The following is a 19,481-nucleotide window of genomic DNA, read 5'->3' on the forward strand; positions in this document are numbered from 1 at the left end:
ACTGCGTTGAAAGATCTACAAACTGCGTTGACGGCCTCATAGATAGGAGGATCCACAGACGGAACAAGCATCACATTTTGCTCATCTATGTAGTAGTCTGTTTGCAAATCCATGGATGATATTGACGATCAACCTAAAATAGAATTCTCCACCAATATTTGAGGCTAAGGTTTGTCAATTTCAACTACGTAGTGTACCGCGATTTGGGAAACTTCGCCGTATCTGCCAATTACTATCAGCGATGGTCACGTAAGTTGGTTATCTACCGGCCGGAGATTAACGTTGTTTTTTAACTACCCTATCAATAAAAACAAATATTTTAGCTCAATTGCATGGGTAGTTCTAAGTAAATGAAGTATAAAAAAGAATACTCACAAATTATGTATGATTAGCCGCTACTTGGACATGTTTTTCTTCTTAAAATCATCGTTACGATTAGATATTTGAATTGAACGGCTGTACGAACTCTTTTTGGATATTCTTCGTCCTAAAAAATAAACAAAAAAATAATATGTTGCATATGCATTATTTCAAATTATTTTAAAATCTGTACATGAATCCGAAATCAAGTTTGTGCACAATCTTAATTAGATAGTTGATAATTTTTTTTGTCATAATTTTAAGTCTATATAATTAAATTAAAAATAAAAAATCCAAAATTTTAGGAGCCAATCATTTTTTTAGGGGGGGGGGGGCTTAAACTCATTAGTACCCCTTCTTCTTGTCATTATATATAGACTAAATTACGTGTGAGTGGATTACAATTATTTTCTATGAACAAAATAGTAGATACCTACCACATATTGTGTATAAATCTGTGATATTTCAAAATTAAGACCCAATAATTGGGTAAATAATTGGGTATTTGTGTTTGTAAAAAAACAATTATTGTTGTCTATTAGTTATTAGTTATTACTGTACTTAATATAAATAACTTATAAATAAAAGAATTAATAATAATATTAATTATTGAATTGTTGATTGAAAAACTGTTTTTGTTTTATGTCAATAATTAATTGTTAATCGTGTGACAGTATTTCGAAAAATATCGATGAATATGGACCGTCTGTATGGGATTTCTATATTCTCCTCCCCCACCCTATTCAAAAAATATTTAAAAAAATACATAACTTTCACTTAAAATAATTTCCATTAGTAAAACTTATAATATTACTTTCAGGTATTTGTAATTGGAACTATACTTGGAAGTTGGAATCTTATATCGGGCAATTGGATAAGGTAGCTGAAGGCTAATACTTTACGGGTCTAATAATATATATTAAATGTACCTACCTGAATAATACAATAAGAAAAATAGTTTCTAATAGGTACCTATAATTTAAAAAAAGTGCTGTACCTAGAGCTGTAAATTTTCACGAAAATTGATATTTTAAAAATTATCACAGTTTTTGTTATTATTACTTAATACGTAATATTACGAATTTACGAATGTTTAATACTATCTATTATTACACTTGCATACTTCGAAGTTGGAAACGCGACTACGGCCTCGGTCTACCTCTACCGTCCTCTATCACTATTTATGTACCTACCTAACTCTTGTACAAAAAAAAGAAAAAAAAACGAAAAATTGTAAAAACTTGAAAAATGTCAGTGTTTTCAATCATAATGTTATTTTCAAGCGTACCGCCCTTGTTATACCTATACAAGATATATATATCGTAAAGAATTCGTACTGTTGAAAATACATGGCGTACCCGGCAATGGCGATATACGCAATTATTATAATATTTTATAATGTGTATATATTTATGCACAGTGGTTGCATACCACGATTGGTCGGTGAAATATAGGCGGTAACTATAGGCAGATTTGATGGGAGAATACAACAACAGAAAAAGGACGGCATTAGTCAAGGGCAACATGTGTGCTGCATCACGCATGGCACAGCTGTGAAGCGCCTGTCGTTAAATGTTTGTGTTTGAAACAATAAATTAAGTGGGTCGTGGATGGGTGGGTAGGCGGTTGGTCATGGACGATAAGGACACGACATGGGTGTGCGCAACAGCTACGCGGAGGAGCAACACCTGTATAAGTCGACATGTGCCAGCCAAATCACACGCGCTTCTGGAACGGAGCGAAACTCGGAAGCAAAAATCGATTGACTGAGGTGCGATAGCCTTGTCTTATTGCAATACTGTAATACCTACACCTCGACCCGCATAAAAACCTACGGCGGTTTGTGATTTTAACTTAACATTATTCGATCTATATAAAACAAAATATCGATAAAATAATGTTTCAACTTATTGGATATTCATGAACAAAAAGTTCAATAACAAAAATGAATCAAAACGACGCAAGGTTTAGTTTAATTTAAAATACGTACATGATGATTAATTTAAAACCGAATATCCCACCAAACCTACTGTAGCTTGACGTATGTAAATAATTTAAATTAAACGACATTATGTCAACCGTACATAGTTTTAGCTGGTCATGATACAATTTAATCTATTGGTTCCATTCAATATTAAAATGTTCGTATAGAATTGTAAAAATGATAAATCTAATGAATCTAGCGATGTGGATCTAATGAACCTAACATACTAAGAAGCTATTAAATGTGAGTGAAACCATGATTAAAATACAAGTAAAATAAGCAGGATAAAAAAATAATAATATAGTATAATAAATAACAATAAAAATATTTAAAATACACTAGTTAGGATCAGTATAATACGTTCCAACGAAAAATGTTCTAGCCCCTGTAATTATTAAATCCTATAGTGATCACAACGATGATTCCGACGCTGCCTTCAACGCATAATAGTTGATCAATGATTAATGCTCACTTGCCGTTTAGGTGTGTGAGTGTTATGGACTTGTGGTTAGGAAGGGGTGGGGCATACCTCAAGAGTCTTGTGAAGGGTTGTCATATTTTATTTTACTTAAGCTGGGGTAAAATTTTTTATATAATTTTTATGGCCAACCTGATATTTTAACATTTTTTTTCTTAATTGGAATACCTGCACAGTGCACATGCACACTGAATATCTAGTTATTGCATACAATTTACTTTTAATGCTGTAATTAGCACCTGCTTTTTCAATGCTTGGCTGGAATATTCACCATGGTTGCGATGTGGCGTAGGTGAGTTGTTAATAACTGTACAATTTTCATCTGCATAAACTTTTGCTGTACAGTTTTTATTTGTGCACCGCCAACGAATAAGTCCTTTATTACATGGATCAATTCGAAATTTAAAATGAACTAAAATGAACTGCTTTTTACCATGATTACTCGATTATATTTTCCATTGTGCGGAGCGTATTCTTTTTTTCACGAACTTCAACACTAACTAAAATGTAATAAGTATCGTAAAATCTATACAAGTATAAAAGATCGAACCAGCAACAATTTATCTTTATTGCCAGTTGCAACATGGATTTCGAACGTAATATTTCCTTTCTTTTCTATTAATGGAGATAAACACACGCTTGTAAACATATTATCTGTAATAAACTATACGTATATAAAAACTAAAATTTGTGGTGGCGGATTACGGAAATATATATTATTGTACTGACGGCAAACGGAAAGGTCGATTTCGAAAACGGTCGCTGCTTACGGATTGCGTCCCGTATAAAAAGTTATAAAAAGGAATAATACTAATTGCGTCCAGGGTTTTTCTTGAGCACGTCTGAATTGCGTCTCCATTACCTGTGATATCTTAAATGTATAAAGGATTACCATTTCTGCATCCCGACGAAGTGATCAACTGTTTCACAGACGATTTAATATCTATTAAAACGTTCGATGAAAAAAAATTGATACATTCAAAGTTATACATAATATATACAACCGGAATCTAGTTTACCGCCTTCGTTTTGAGCAGAATACTCGGCTACTACTATGAGAACTACAAAAAGTTGTGAAGCTTTTCATTCTAAGCTCAACGCGATGTTTTATAATGCACCTCCAACATTATTCAATTTATCGATACTCTGAAGAGATTACAAACTGTTATTTATATCAAATAACCGCAGAACCTTGATAGTTAATAAAGAACAACTTTTAAAACAAGCAATGACAGTTTTCAATAAAAAAAAAAATTAGTAGGTTTGAATTAATAAAAGAGTTTTTTTTAATTTTCACCGGTAATATAATATTTTTATAAAGTTACAAAAAAACAAAAAAAATATATTTTTCACGTATAACGATAGTATTTTTTATGCAGTTATAATAATATAAAAAAATACAAAATATATAATATAATAAGAAAAACAATATTTTTATTTCTTTAGTAGTAACTATTTCTATAGACAGTCCTAAGTTTTTATAAAAACGAAAAGGGAAATGTTGTTTAGTTTTTATAATGTACGAGACTCAATTCGTACCTATGAAAGTTAAAAAAATCGGGATTCAATTCGGAAAGAATTTTTGCCACGGGACACAATTCGTATGCAGTCAAAACACGCCCGAAAAATGCCATCACCCACCATGATCCTTATTATACTCTGTATATTGTAAGTATCAATAGACCACAATTCACAATAGGTATACTTATTATATTATACAAATTACAAGAACTGAAGAACCAGAAAAGAAAATACGTATGACGCATTAGGGGTTTTTAGTTGAATTTAAAATTTAAATACCGTAAACAAAACAATTTATTGCAATCATTATATGTAAATTATTTAAGACAACCGATAAATTATAAAACGTCGTGACAGCGCATGTGCAATAGTATTATAATACTTAATTGTAAAATTTAATTTTGTGTTTTAGTAGCCAGTTTTGAAAACATATTATTTTTTAAATGTCGCATGATAGGTCCTACGAGAAAAAATATATGATATTAATTATTTATATACTATAATATAGTCTATAATCTGTATTATATAATTGTATATAAAAACAAAATAATTTTATAGAATTCTATAATAACCTCTATACGATGTGTATGTAAGGTTATTAAATAAAAATGTAATAAGCAATAGTATTATAATATATTACAAATGCGTATTGAACATACTATAATCGAGTGTTATTAAAATGTATACATTTCAATACTTGATATAACATTAAATATAAAAGATAGCATCACATTATTTTTTTGATAATTTGTTATTACCATCATGGTATTAATTTTAATAACACATTAAAGTAATCTAAAACTATACCAAGTTATTAAGTTATGTTTACAGTGTGTGGAATTGGAGTACGATTGTGGGATCTGACTAAACGTTTATTTATATATTAGTTTTAAATTCTAAAATAATCATTTCTCAATTTCTAATATACGTCAATACAATTATAGGAGCCTGTTAACATAAATTTCAAAAAATTATCCTGTACAAAATAATTGTTTTATTGGTATCAGTCTTGGAAATGGAAATACTGTGTAAAGTATTAACAATAATATAATAAATTTAGTTTCTGGTTGATAAAAAATAAAGTAAGCTATGTTTGTATAAAAAGATTAACTTTTTTCAACTTGATAAGATGTTTAAAGAAAAGTGAGTATTCAATTTTAACTTAGCTAACTTAACCTAAATTAACTGAGTTAAAAAAATCATTAACTTGTCCAGCCTTACATATTATACATGTCCAAATTCCATCACTTTACAGATTTGCTAAAAACTTAAATTTACTTATACTTGTTAAATATTATAGTATTAAACTCAAAGTTAAACGTAACATTTAATGTTATTGGCACATTGAATAATAATAACAGCCCCTTAACAGGATACATTGATATGTATAGCTATTTAACAATTAATTAAATAGATGAATGGTTAAACAAATAATAATTTATAACAATATACCGCAGTTAATAAATATTATAGTAATTAATAATTATGAAAATTACCAATTTCTGTAGAAGCTTGAGCGTGTGTAAAGAAGAAAAACATCTAAAATAATTCAGGATTCAGTTGAGAAAATGAAAAAAAAGATATTAAAATGCAATAAAAAACGTTTGAAAAAACAAACAACGAAAAAAATAAAGTAAATGAAATGCAGTCAGCTATCACTACATAATACTGTGATAATATTATATAAGCCGGAACTACGCGAGTGCGAGTTCCTTATCGAGGTTTTGATGCGGGAGAGACCGGTGCTACCGCAGGAGACCAGTCACGCAAGATCTTGTGTCTGCTACTACTGGCCCGGGCAAGAATACAGTGCTTCAAAACATTTTAAAACGTTTGATCACACTATCACAGCGCTCCAGTGGAGTACTTACGAGGGGGGGGGATTTGGGTATCGTTTTTTTTTCAAAACTAGCAAACCATATATAAGTACATTTTTAACTACAAATATTATTATTTATAGGTATTAGGTAGGGACTATTGTATATTTTTATAAAAATACCTATTAAATAATACATAAATATACCATTCTTTTATGCTAGCTGTAGTCATAACTTAAATATTATTACTTTGTAATAAACACTAGTAACGCTATTACACATATACGTGTATGTAAATACGGCATAACAATACAGTTTAGCTCCCAAGATACTGTCGGAAACCTATATATTTCATCGACGATGGAATCAGAATTTTTCGGTCGGACTTGGTTTCAAAGTTATAACTTTTTGAAGTTTTTTTTTGAGTATTCTTCTTCTACACAGGTTATTCCACAAATCTACATAACTCTATTAAAAGTATGTAATAATTTATGATGCATTTATAAATGTACTTACATATTATATAGATCACAATTCACTATGGTTGTACTGAGAGGTTCTTATATTATATGGGCATGGCCGGTTTCCGCCAAAAGTGTACCTTTCCCTTTTCCCCCAATTCACTTTTCCGCCAAATCATAAATTGTTCGATTCACTTTTCCGCCAAAACACTGCCTTTCCCTTTTCCCCCAATTCTCTTTTCCGCCAAATCAAAAAAGTAAGTCTAGAATTTGAATAATGTTTGAATATTATATATAAAATATACAATATGTCAGTCAACAATATTTCGGTTCAAAAGAAGTAATAAATTTAATAGTAAGTTATAGTTTATCGAGAACGGTTAGAAAGCGACTAGGCTGCGTACTATTATAGGTACAATAACGGTTGGTTTCGTACGTATCATACAACTGTCAACTGTAACAATATAACTGGTACAACAAGCAATCGATAGCGTTTGGGAAATAATCCCGATAATCAGTGATAAATTTATCATTTGGTTCAAATTACGGTACGTTATAGGAATATATATCATTATAGTACAAACTTTTTACCTAATGTATATAAAATAAAAATAAAATTATAATTTATAATATATTAAAAATATTTAAATTATACTAGACTAACTTTTTTGATTTGGCGGAAAAGAGAATTGGGGGAAAAGGGAAAGGCAGGATTTTGGTGGAAAAGGGAATCGAACAATTTATGATTTGGTGGAAAAGTGAATTGGGGGAAAAGGTAAAGGTACACTTTTGGCGGAAACGAGTAACTCCCATATTATATATACAAAAATGGGGAGGAGGGTAAATGTTTTATTCCAACCCTCCACAACATGATCAAATTACGAAATTGCAGTGCGCAACATATTTATCAACTTTTTGAAATTTTTCTTTTGACTCATCTGATAAAACTTACTAAGACTTAAAACTAAATATTGTTACGTATTATATACCCGTTTTCTTATCCTAGTTAATATTTTTAATATTAAAAATTTTTATTTTTAAGTATGATACAACAGTAAAAAGATTGTCAAAATTATTTCCGCCCTCTCCATCCAAACACCTAGCCAGAATTCTTCGTCCACCACTTGGTTTTATTTTACAGGCGCGGTTATTGATTTATTGCATGTCAGGGGGGGGGGGGTTATGAGTGCACACGTGGGCACACAAACGCTCAAACAAAAATTTAGCACGCATGCACACGCACACGGAACTTAAACGATAAAAACGTACAAAATGGCTGTGAACACAGTATACGCCGAACGTTTATAAATAATCGAAGTTAAAGTCCACTACGGCGTTAGGTTTCCGGAGCGATTAACTTATATTGCCGGGTCCCTTGGGTGGTTTTCGTGCTCGGGGGCGGTGGTGGTGTAGGATGTTATTTGATGTTGGCGCTGGACAGACTCGATAACCCCCATCACAACGCTCGTAGCGTGATCCAAGACCAGACGGATAGGGATAATTTTGGCAACGTCGCCACGGCGCACTTGGCCCTTCGGCAACTCCGACGACAAGAGACCAAAACAGTCTTCCGACCCCTCATCATCCCCTCTATGACTCACTAGAAACGATGTTTGCCTGTACTTGCCTAATATAATATTGTACAACATACTCGTCGCGTTATAATACATAAACACTGTGCTCGCATTTTTCGTGGTTAAGCTCAAATGGATAATTAAAATTGTAGCAAAAATTTATTAAAAAACCAAATCAAACGAATACTATCGTTATGACTTATGAGCGTGTTAGTTATAAATTGCATGATGCAGTTGAGTAAGAACCGTGGTCTGAGTGTCCATACTCCATAATTTATTATATACTTCAATGACACCTACTTGTACTCCAAAAATCGAAAATCTGCTGACAGTTACCTAACAGCCTAACTGGCGTATAGGTACGTTTCAATAAACTGCACCTATGACTGAAAATAATACGATATACAAGAATATATTATAAAATAAAATATTACATTATATAGACTCTTATAGTCAGATTCATATAGATACTTGCATAATAAATATGAAATAATAAATATATTGTATTTTAATTGAAATGTGGCAAACTGTGATTTCTGCCACTCGCCCGCAGTATACTGTTGTTAAAATATTCAATTTTTAGAGCTCTTTTGTTACAAAATATATTTGCTTATTATTATAATTTTAACAATTGTATTTTTTTAAATTTAGTAATTGAATTTCATAATTTAAATATCGGCATATTTACATTTTTGAAGCCATTATGAAATATCCATTCAACATCATTCAATATTTTCACAGAAACGAATGTTATACAACAGAAATATGTGCCTTTTCACCACAATGTCGTATAACACAAGTGAAACTGTACAATAATACTGAAGTATTCATCGAAAATAATATAACAGTACACAGTGGTCGGTAAAACGAATTTTGGCAAAGACAAAAAAATTAGCTCAATATTATATTATCAATATTTATATAATATATCATATCAACTGTAGGTCCGCCGTCTACCGTGAGCCGATTGCGCATTCAGGTTGGTTTTTTTTTTGAATGTCTAAGGTTCAAAATTGTTAAACCTCGTAAGTTTTTCACAGTTCCCGCCATAGTACTGTGTTAATAATTACAACGATAATGGGTGTTTCATACAGTTAACTTAATATATTAATATTTACGACGTACGCATTCGATGATATCTGATATGTGATGTGTGTGTAACAGGTACTTACCTACACTGTATTGCGCTGACTGATTCCCTCTACAGGTGGCAATAACAAATCATATTAAATATTATTATTTTATCGAGTGGCGATGGTGGTGGGAAAGGAGGCGGCCGATGCACATACTTATTATTATTATAGTGACCAACCCGGTTGTTATACATTAATACATATTTTTTAAATGTTCGCAATTTCGCATTGATGTAAATAACATTAGCATCTAAGGCCGTTCGTTTACATTATAAACATTTTACAATATTTGACAATTTACTTTTAATTTAAAGTGTTCAAATAGCTCAGAATACAAGTTGTAGGTACATCTCTATTTCCTTTAGGTGCCTAATTGATAATTATAATATTAATATCGGACTGGTGGTTGAGTTGTAGTGCTTCCTTCGTGGTACGTGGTAACAAATGTTAGTGTTATATATTATTTATGTGACCACGGAACTCACAATGAGATGTAACATAATAATAGATGTGCAAATAGGCTTGGTCATGTGGGGATACGGTGAAAAATTTCTCGTGTGACATATTTTATCGTTTGATCAAGCAAATTTTTGTTTTGAAATACTTCTTCATTAAATCTACGAGTATTTCGATTTCCAAGCAAATTCCACCTCACCAAATCTTGATCAGCCTTTAAACATACTTTCACATTTAGTAGCTGTTATTCTAGTAATCTTTACCTTTATCAAAACAACTGTTGTTCTAAATTTCCAATATTTCGATTTAATTGATTTATCTCTATCTCAATTAACAGACTGTAACTTGTTACTAATATCTATTGTATAATATATATTATTCCCCATTTTATCATTCCATGCAGGCTATATAATTTAGGTATGTTTTCCAAACTAATTATTTTTATTATTATTATCTAATTGTGTAACAAAATGTAAATAAACAATATTATTATTTAACAGTACTAATTTGTAGTCTTTAGTTGAAATACTATTTAAATTATTATTTTTTCGTTGTAGTCCATATGGATAGTATAATCACTTATTTTACAACTCCACAAGACTTAATGGACTTTAAGCCAGGACAATATTATTACTCGTGTCATTATAGTGGTTGCCTTTGGCATAAGGTCATTAAGTCGCACTGCTGAGTGGCAACGGATGAATGGGTCCCAAATGGACCCTCGTTCAGAAAATTTATTTTAACTAGGTACGTGTTCAGCGTTCCTATCTATAAGGACCTCGAAAAATTACAATAAACCATATTATACTATACTGTAATAGGGCGTCTACCAAAATTTATTTTTGAGAAAAAACGTTTGGGCAACATGTACAACACATGTTACATATTCTTATCGTTATAAATTACAATACAGGAGATAATAATAATACGTATATTATAATTTCATATCATAATATATAAATTATATTTAACTATTTAAAGTTATAACACAAGTATATCAGGTTTTAAAAAAATTGCTAATTATAATACTACATACATTATAGTTAGAGTTAGAGTTACATTTGTTTGTGACGTAAAGCCCATAACATATTTTGAACAATAAAAACCACCATCGTTTTATCTCTTTTGCTTACAAGTTACAACAAATTATATTTTAAGAACGGTATTAACTGTTGTTAAACTGGTGACAAACAGATACTGAATTGATACTAAATCGAAATATAAGAATTTAACATTTGTCAAATAATTATTGCGTGTAAATCATAAGTTAACTAAGATACAATGTAGATTCTTTCGGTTATCGACGATTATTGCTGTATATATTGTTGTACCAATTTTATACATACCACGACATGCATTATCTAAAAATTAAAATTCCCTATAGCCTGCAATGTATGTCTAAACGATAATTTAGGTAGGTAGTAGATACTAGGTACAATACGATGGACATTGAAATTATGTTTGAGGGTTCTAAGACATACCAGGAAAACCGTAATTACATGGCATTGCTGTAAAGCAAGTTGTTTAAATAATCAGTTGGTAAGTATTTACACAGTAATAGAAAAATCAAAAATAATGAAAACTGGTAATATTCAAATTTAAACACATGAGATTATAGTCAGGTCCAAACTACTAAAACTTATCGGGTAGAAACTTTTTGAAATTGTATGATCAACTATATTTAAAATCTAAAAAAATATTTTGACTTGTATTTTTTTGGATTATCAATTGCAATATAGACGAAATTGCAAGGGGGGATATTTAGTGTTGTATCTGAGAGGTGGATCCCGAAATTAAAATTTTTAAATGGGTCCTAAATACTACAATACCAACTAGGTACATGTGATAAACCACCAATCTTTGGGACCATTTCGGATGTGCCGGTGTTTAACAGTCCAAACTCAAAATTATCACTCCCGAAAATCTAACTAAAAAAAATATATTTAATAATATCAATGACATTATGCACGAGTATAAAGAAAACCACACAAAAAAAAAATGCATTGTATTAATAATTTTAAATTACTATCATAATTCTTGTACATAAGTTTTGATTGCTAGTGCAGTTCCTAGTATACAGCCGACCTTTTAGCTGTAAATTTGGTCCAGACATTTTAGTGGTAGATTGAAAACTTAGCTTAGAAATTGAAGATACTAAAATAGGTTTGTTTTAATTTCGGACTGATAATTTTGACCGATTTAAACCGGATTTCAAAATTCAAAAACTAAAAAAAAATTGTTGAAAATAACACTTAAGGAATATGAAAATAGAGAGATATCGGCGAATGAATACGTTAAACATGTGGCTTTTAACTTGAAAAAATAGATTTTACTTATAATTTAACATAAAATTTTTTCATGCTTACCTTTATTATTTTACACTAATGCATTTTACTTATTTTTGTTTACACTGAATACTTAAATGAAATCTGACACTGGAATATTTTACTTAAATTATTACACAATTTTACATTTATATAACGCATTTCAAATTATGAATAATAATATGAAAAAAAAAATATTATAAGATAATTATTTGTTAGATATTAGAAAATCTTACCATAATATTTTTATGTGGGCCAAATTTACTCATCCATCATTTTTATCTGAAAAAACGGCCTAAGCTTACAATAACTTTTTCTTTTAATAATTAATTAATTCAAAAAAGAAATAGGCCTGAATAATATCAAAGTGCCGGTGCATTTTTTTAGTTAAATATTATAATAACATGAGTCATTATGATTTCTTTCTATAATATTCTATTATAAAGATGATTTTTATATATTTATCATAGTATACAGGTAAAAATGGTTTAATGAATAATGTATAATGTATTACAGGTCAAGTGCATGGACCTCGCAATCCTTAACTTGCGCTTTTTCCGTAGCCTGCAAGCAGATACGGTTAAAAACTTCCTCTACAAATGCACTCGTATTATTATTTATTTCATCATAGTTTTATAGTTTAAAAACTCATTAATAATAGTTAGCTTAATAATTGATATTTATTCAAGTGATGACTTTATTCATTAACATTATATCATCCAGATAATGTTCTGCATCAGAAAATTAAAAACAAATATTGATCGTCACCGAAATCCACGTTAGAGTAAAATATTTAACTTTGGAACGACTACCAGCAATAAAAAGTAAGTAAAAATTAAAAATTAAAATAAAAATGAATAATGAAAACAATTTTTCATTTACTAAGAATAATGATTGTTAAAAAAAATACAATATTTTATTGTTATAATGGTAGGGGCCGTGTTCGATTCATTCTCCTGCGCTTTTAAATTTAAGTCTAATATGTACATAATAGTTCAATTTTTAATTTTTCATTCTGAATTATAACACTCGTTCGTATGAATTAATATAAACAATTATGTTTATCATTAATTGTAGGTTATGTACATATTGCTCTTAAATTTTGATTTAATATTTCAATTTTATGTTAACTAAATAATTGTGTCCGAGAACGCAGTGCGGGGTCTCACGTTAAATACATTATGCTCATAGCGAAAGTGGTTGTGACAAATAACTATAATCGATGTGACTTGTAATGTGCAAGTGCGTCATTGCGGCTAGATGCTGACGCGGTGGTCGTTTGCCCTAGGCTGCGGACGGACATATGTATTTCCAAGTGTAATGAAATGTGACAACCGTCTACAACTGACACGTCAGATAGGGATTTACCATTCAACGCACTCCATATAAATTGAGTTATTATATTTTTCAAGGAATATTGGGAAGTGAAAGGTGGGATTAATGTATAGATAAACGCCACAAAGTAATAAATAAAACACAAAATAAATAAACTCTACATAATAAATGACAGCAGTGTGTTATGTCGAAATTAATTAAAATGTACAGAGACATTTTTTAAGAGTTATCGCCACTATTTTTGCCTTTACTATAATAGGCACATAATTTGGACTCTCGCTTATTTCCTTTGGTAATGAAGATAATAATAATAATAATTACATATTATTTAAACATATTGTTTACATATGTTTAGTAACACGTTATAACGTATTTGCATCCTTAGTACAAAAAGTTACATAACTCAAAAACATAGATACTCAAACTTTATTACATCAACATTTTCAAAAATAATATCTATTTAATAATTAAAAATAAAAACGTGGCTTCAATTTGAAAAAAACAGAATTTTGTATTATTACAGGGTCATAACTAATTGGTACAAAAGATATCAAGGATTCGAATGTATGATCTTCAAGTGTGTTTGAAGATTAAAAAATCAGAATTTGAATACCTACATAATTATAGCTAAGGAATAGGGTGACCATGCTTGAAAAATCATCCTCTGTATGTCTATTCAAGTTTGACTTAAAATATAAAAATAAAATATTTGATCATATATAACAATTTAAATAATAATTAATGGTTAATATAATTTATATTAACATCCAATCATGATATTAATAAGGTATATGTAGTAATCGTGCAATGGACAAATTGCTGCTGACTATAGTTAGTAATTAGTTACGTCCTAAATAAAAAGGTATAACACCAATTTCGTCCCTACTACCTTTTGGTACATATGAAAACGTAATTTTAAGCGCAAATTGGTAAAGTCTCGTTTAAACAACCGTACAACTCATAATATTGAATAAAGATCAATTTTTATAACAAATCAATGACAGATTTCAATAAAAAAAATACCATGTATCAGGTTCAAATTCATGAAACAATTATCTTTTTAATTTTTAACACTTTTAATTAATAATAAATTGCAAAACGTATGTAGAATGATAATATAAAAATTAAAAAGCAAAATTTTCAATTAATACGTGTGGACGGTTATTACAACTTTAGAAGTAGTAATTATTGCTACAGAAAGTCAAATCCGTGTAAAAAGTTTTGGAAATATTTTTTTATTTATATAATGTACGGGACACAACTAAAGTCTACTATAGTAATTAGTAGGACCCCAAAATATGACCGGAACAAAATTTTTAAGGAATTATTACCGCTGGACGCGATCTCTGTGTAGCTGTGCAAAATACACATCATATTAAAATCGTTATAGTCATTCTCTGTCCCTTTAAATTGTACAAAGACCAAAAACGAATTCAACATAGGTACCATAAACTCTCAATGTAAACAATCGCATCTTCGCATCATTTTCAGACGTTAAATTTAAAATAAAAAACACCTTAAATATTTGTAATTTAATATTTAACTGTCAAGTACCTAACTAATTTAACTTCCTCTACTTTATACAGTTTGGTTAGAAAAAAAAAAAAAAAAGAAAGAATATTTATTTAAAGCATGATGAATGTTTTTAGTATTACTCGTATATTTGAGCGAGATTTTTAGTTTAAATTAAATATTAATTTTTGTCTTTTTTTAAAATTATTGTTTTATAGTATTGATGCATTTTAACTCATTTTAATATAAAGAGAAACATTTTAAAGTCACTTTTTAGATCATTTTTAAACATGATTAGGTATGTAATTTTATGCATTTTTTGTGCATTCATTAAAGATTATTAGGTCATCAAGTTCCATGCTTTATACAATTATGATTTATAAGTCTTTGATCTGAAAAATAATACATTATACATATTCATAAAATAATGCCCAACACAAAAATAATTGTCTTAAACCAAAAAATAAAAATGTCAATTGTTAAAATATTAAATTATTTAAACGGCAATATTTACACAAAACTTGTTTAAGGCAAAATTTAAATAAAATATAATAGAGTTTGAAGCTCAAATTTTGACGAAATTAAATTGCAAATACTTGTATGATTTGTCGTAAATTTTTCTATAAGTTCCAATTATAATCCAATAACAATATGGCTGAGTTCGATTTGTGGGTCAAGAAAAAAGCCATTTTGGAACTCACAATGCCAAGTATCGTAAAATAAATTTTATCTATTATATTCGATATACCGTAATACCTATGGGTTTTCTCTATTGGATGACTCGATAATAGTGAATGGCAATACATATTGAATAAGGTTATAATTTAATAAATAATTATATGTAGTTGTAACGATCACGTGTATAAAATACTATATAATAGTAAGCATCTAGATTAGATCGAATATTCAAAAACTAAAAAACGGATTCACAATTATGTACTTGCGTTCTGTGGATACGAGCACGCTGCATAAAATCATTATTATTATTACCTATATTCTTTGCTATTTTTATTCTATTGGAGACATTGTGCTCATACCTCGTGCTGCATTACTATTTAGTATTTACTACTGCTAATTTGTTTTATAAATCTTAACTGTTAAAATAAATATGCTAAAATTTAAACTACATATTACAGTATAATATAGGGTAAATTTAAACTGGGCCCGCGATTAACTTTTTGTTGTAAACTCGGCCCGACAATTTTAGGTAATAAAATAGGTAGATTGTAAACTCGGCCCGATAATATTTACGTAGGAGAAGATGCTATGTTTCCACCTGATTTGTGGGCATGTGCATCAGTTGATACGTATTTAACAACTAATGCATGTGAATCGTTTCATGCGCATTTTAATTCAAATTTCAATTCCACTCACCATAATATATATGCCGTTATTGCGAAATTAAAAGAAATACAAACAGAAACGTACATTAAAATCAACAGCCTAGATGCACCATTCCAATTTCAGAATACGAAAACTAAAAAAAAGAGAACTCTTAGAAAGAACACTTACAAAATATAAAAATAAGGAAATATCAGTAAGTGAATACGTTAAACACACGGCTTTTTACTTAAAAAAATAGATTTATACATTATATTTTTACACTTTTTACAATTACAAATTTACATAAATAAATTTTACAGTTATATAACGATTTTCATACTATGAATAATAATACGAAAATGAAAATAATACTTGGAGGATTATGAGAATCGCCTACTCGTGGTGTCCTCTGGGTAATGCTAAATGGTTCTTTTTTAAAAAAAATATATTGACTTTATTATGAAAAATTACAATCTATACATCAACTACAATAAGTAGTATAAATATTTACAGATAGTTAACAGGTTAAATTATTTACATGAAGGGGAAATCACACATTTGTGACACCCCAGAATATTTTAAGTACTTAATCTTAAGTTTTTAGGTCACGACACCAGTTTCTTTTGAGGCGTCTAGGTGGATTTCCGGGGAGTGTAAGTGAGGCTAATTCGTTTATTAGTTGATTAGGATTATCTCGTAGTTTGGAGTGGAAGCGCTGGTAGAAGATAGAGGCAGTTTCATTGATTGATGGTAATTTGAGGTCGTAATTTAATGACTCATTTGAGACAAACCAGGGTGCACCAGTGATTACACGTTGACATATGTTTTGGAAGGCTTGAATAGTTATTTTATTTGAATTCTTTGCAGAGCCCCAGATTACGATGCCATACGTCCAGATTGGTTTAAGAAGAGTTTTATAGAGGATTATTTTGATAGGTATAGTTAAGTTCGAACGAAGGAGTGGTCTTAAGAGGTGGAGTCTGGAATTAAGCTTTTTTCGCTTATTCTTTAGACGAGGAGACCAAGTTAAGCGTCTGTCAAGTGTAAGTCCAAGGTATTTAGGAGTGAGGGATGTCAATGTTGTTCATTTATACAGCTGGACAGCTATGAGGTCGAAGTGTAAAAGTGACAAAGGAAGACTTAGATTCATTGATTTTTATCTTCCAATTGGTGAACCATTGTGAAAGATTATTTAGGTGAGTTTGAATTTGTTGAGATGCAATGGTATGGTTAGAAGAAACTGATAATAAAGCGGTATTATCAGCATATGTTCCAACTATAGTATCTTCAGATGTAGGCAGGTCTGACGTGTATATGGTATATAAGAATGGAGCGATATCACTGCCCTGAGGGACACCAGCAGAGATAGGAAATTGATTAGAGTGTTGTAAGTTGTGGTGGACATTAAATGAACGATTTTCTAGATATGATTTCAGCATAAGGTATAAAGGGGCAGGAAATTTTTTTTTTAGTTTAAAAAGAAGACCTTCGTGGCAGACGGTATCAAATGCTTTAGCAACGTCTAAAAAGACTCCAGCGCAGTATTTTTTGGTTTCGAGTGCTGTTGAGATGGTGTCCACGGTGAAGTTAATGGGTTGTGGCATGAAGAGAACGGAAACCACACTGGAAGTTTGGAATACTGTTGTTCAATTGCGCAATGGTAGTGATGCGCTTGAGGATGACTTTTTCTAATATTTTTCCAAGAACCAGTAGAAGGCTTATAGGCCGGTACGAGGAGGGTTGTTCTGGGGGCTTACCAGGTTTGAGTACAGTGACAATGACTGATGATCTCCAAGTAGTTGGGAAGTAAGGTAGGCGAAGGGCAGTATTATAAATATGTGATAGATGAACAATTATTTTCATAGGGAGATTTTTAACAACTTTGTTGGAAATAAGATCGTGGCCTAGAGATTTGTTATTTGCAAGTTTTTTTATAATTCCTACTATCTCCGCTGGGGAGGTTGGTTTTGCAGGGAGTGCCATAGGTAAAGTTGATTGAAGAGAATCCATAACTGTCGACATATGTAGTGCTGGTGTTGAAATAAGATGTGGTTTGAATACTCCTGATAGTTCATCGCCGAGAATATCCGTTTTTTTCTTGTCTGAGAAAGCAAGTGAGTTGTCTGGGCGGTGAACAATATTGACTTTGTTTTACGCCAGATTGACACTTCGGAGCCCAATGCTCGTCACTAAAACAATTGAAGCATAATTTTTTGTCGCGCGTCCAATGGAGCGCGCTCGTCGGGACTCCAATTTTTAAAACGCGAGCACGATGTTAGTGCGTGGGAACCCACACAACACGGGCACGTAATACTTGCTTTGGCTGTGACCAAAGACGTTAACCGTGACTTCCCCGCGTGATCTCCCCCCTTGCGGAACTGACCAGTCGATTTGCCCGATGACTTAGACGGCGCATTATTAGCACTACCTTTGTGGGTTTCACCCACGACTTCGAGAATGGCCACTCGGGACCGGAGAAAGTGTAATAATTGTCCTATCGACGGGTAATCCACAGTACTAATCGCCTCAAACAGTTTGCGGGTGGAAATAGGTAGACATCGGAACGCTATTGAGAATAAAATAAAAGACCCAGCGTCTGGTATTTTGAGCGCGTCTAGTAATGAAATTGACTCACTAAACATTCCTATGAATGTGTTCAAGTCGGTTAGCGACTCTTGTGTCATGGCCGGCGACTGTAGTAGTTTGTCGACGAGGGACGTTGCGACTAATCGCGGTCGGTTAAACTTGTCGGATAACGTGTTCCTTACTAGCTCGTAATTATCCGCCGACACCGGTATGCCTCGGACAGCGTCGGCCGCGGCACCCTTTAAACAACCTATTAAGTAGTACATTTTATCGATGTTCGATAAGTTGGGTCGCGTATCAACGAGCGCGGAAAATCTGTCGCGGAAATTAGGCCAAGATCGATAATCGCACTCGAACGTGGGTAGAGGTATATCAGGCAAACGGGAGAATGACTTAATCGGATCCTCGGGCGGTTTCTGAGCGCAGGATGTCTTATTATCTCGGATATATGATAAGTCTATGGAGTCAGCACCTGTCGGGATTAACCGCTGAGCGATAATCTTAGCCGCATTAATAAGCTGGCGAACCTCCGCTATCAGGTCGGGTGAATAGTCAGCTAGCTTATCGGACGCCAATAACAGATCTAAAACAGAATCGTCCTCTGTCCTAAACTGGAA

The sequence above is a fragment of the Myzus persicae genome, unplaced genomic scaffold (assembly GCF_001856785.1).
Source record: "Myzus persicae strain clone G006 unplaced genomic scaffold, MPER_G0061.0, whole genome shotgun sequence".
Taxonomy (NCBI): Eukaryota; Metazoa; Arthropoda; class Insecta; order Hemiptera; family Aphididae; genus Myzus; species Myzus persicae.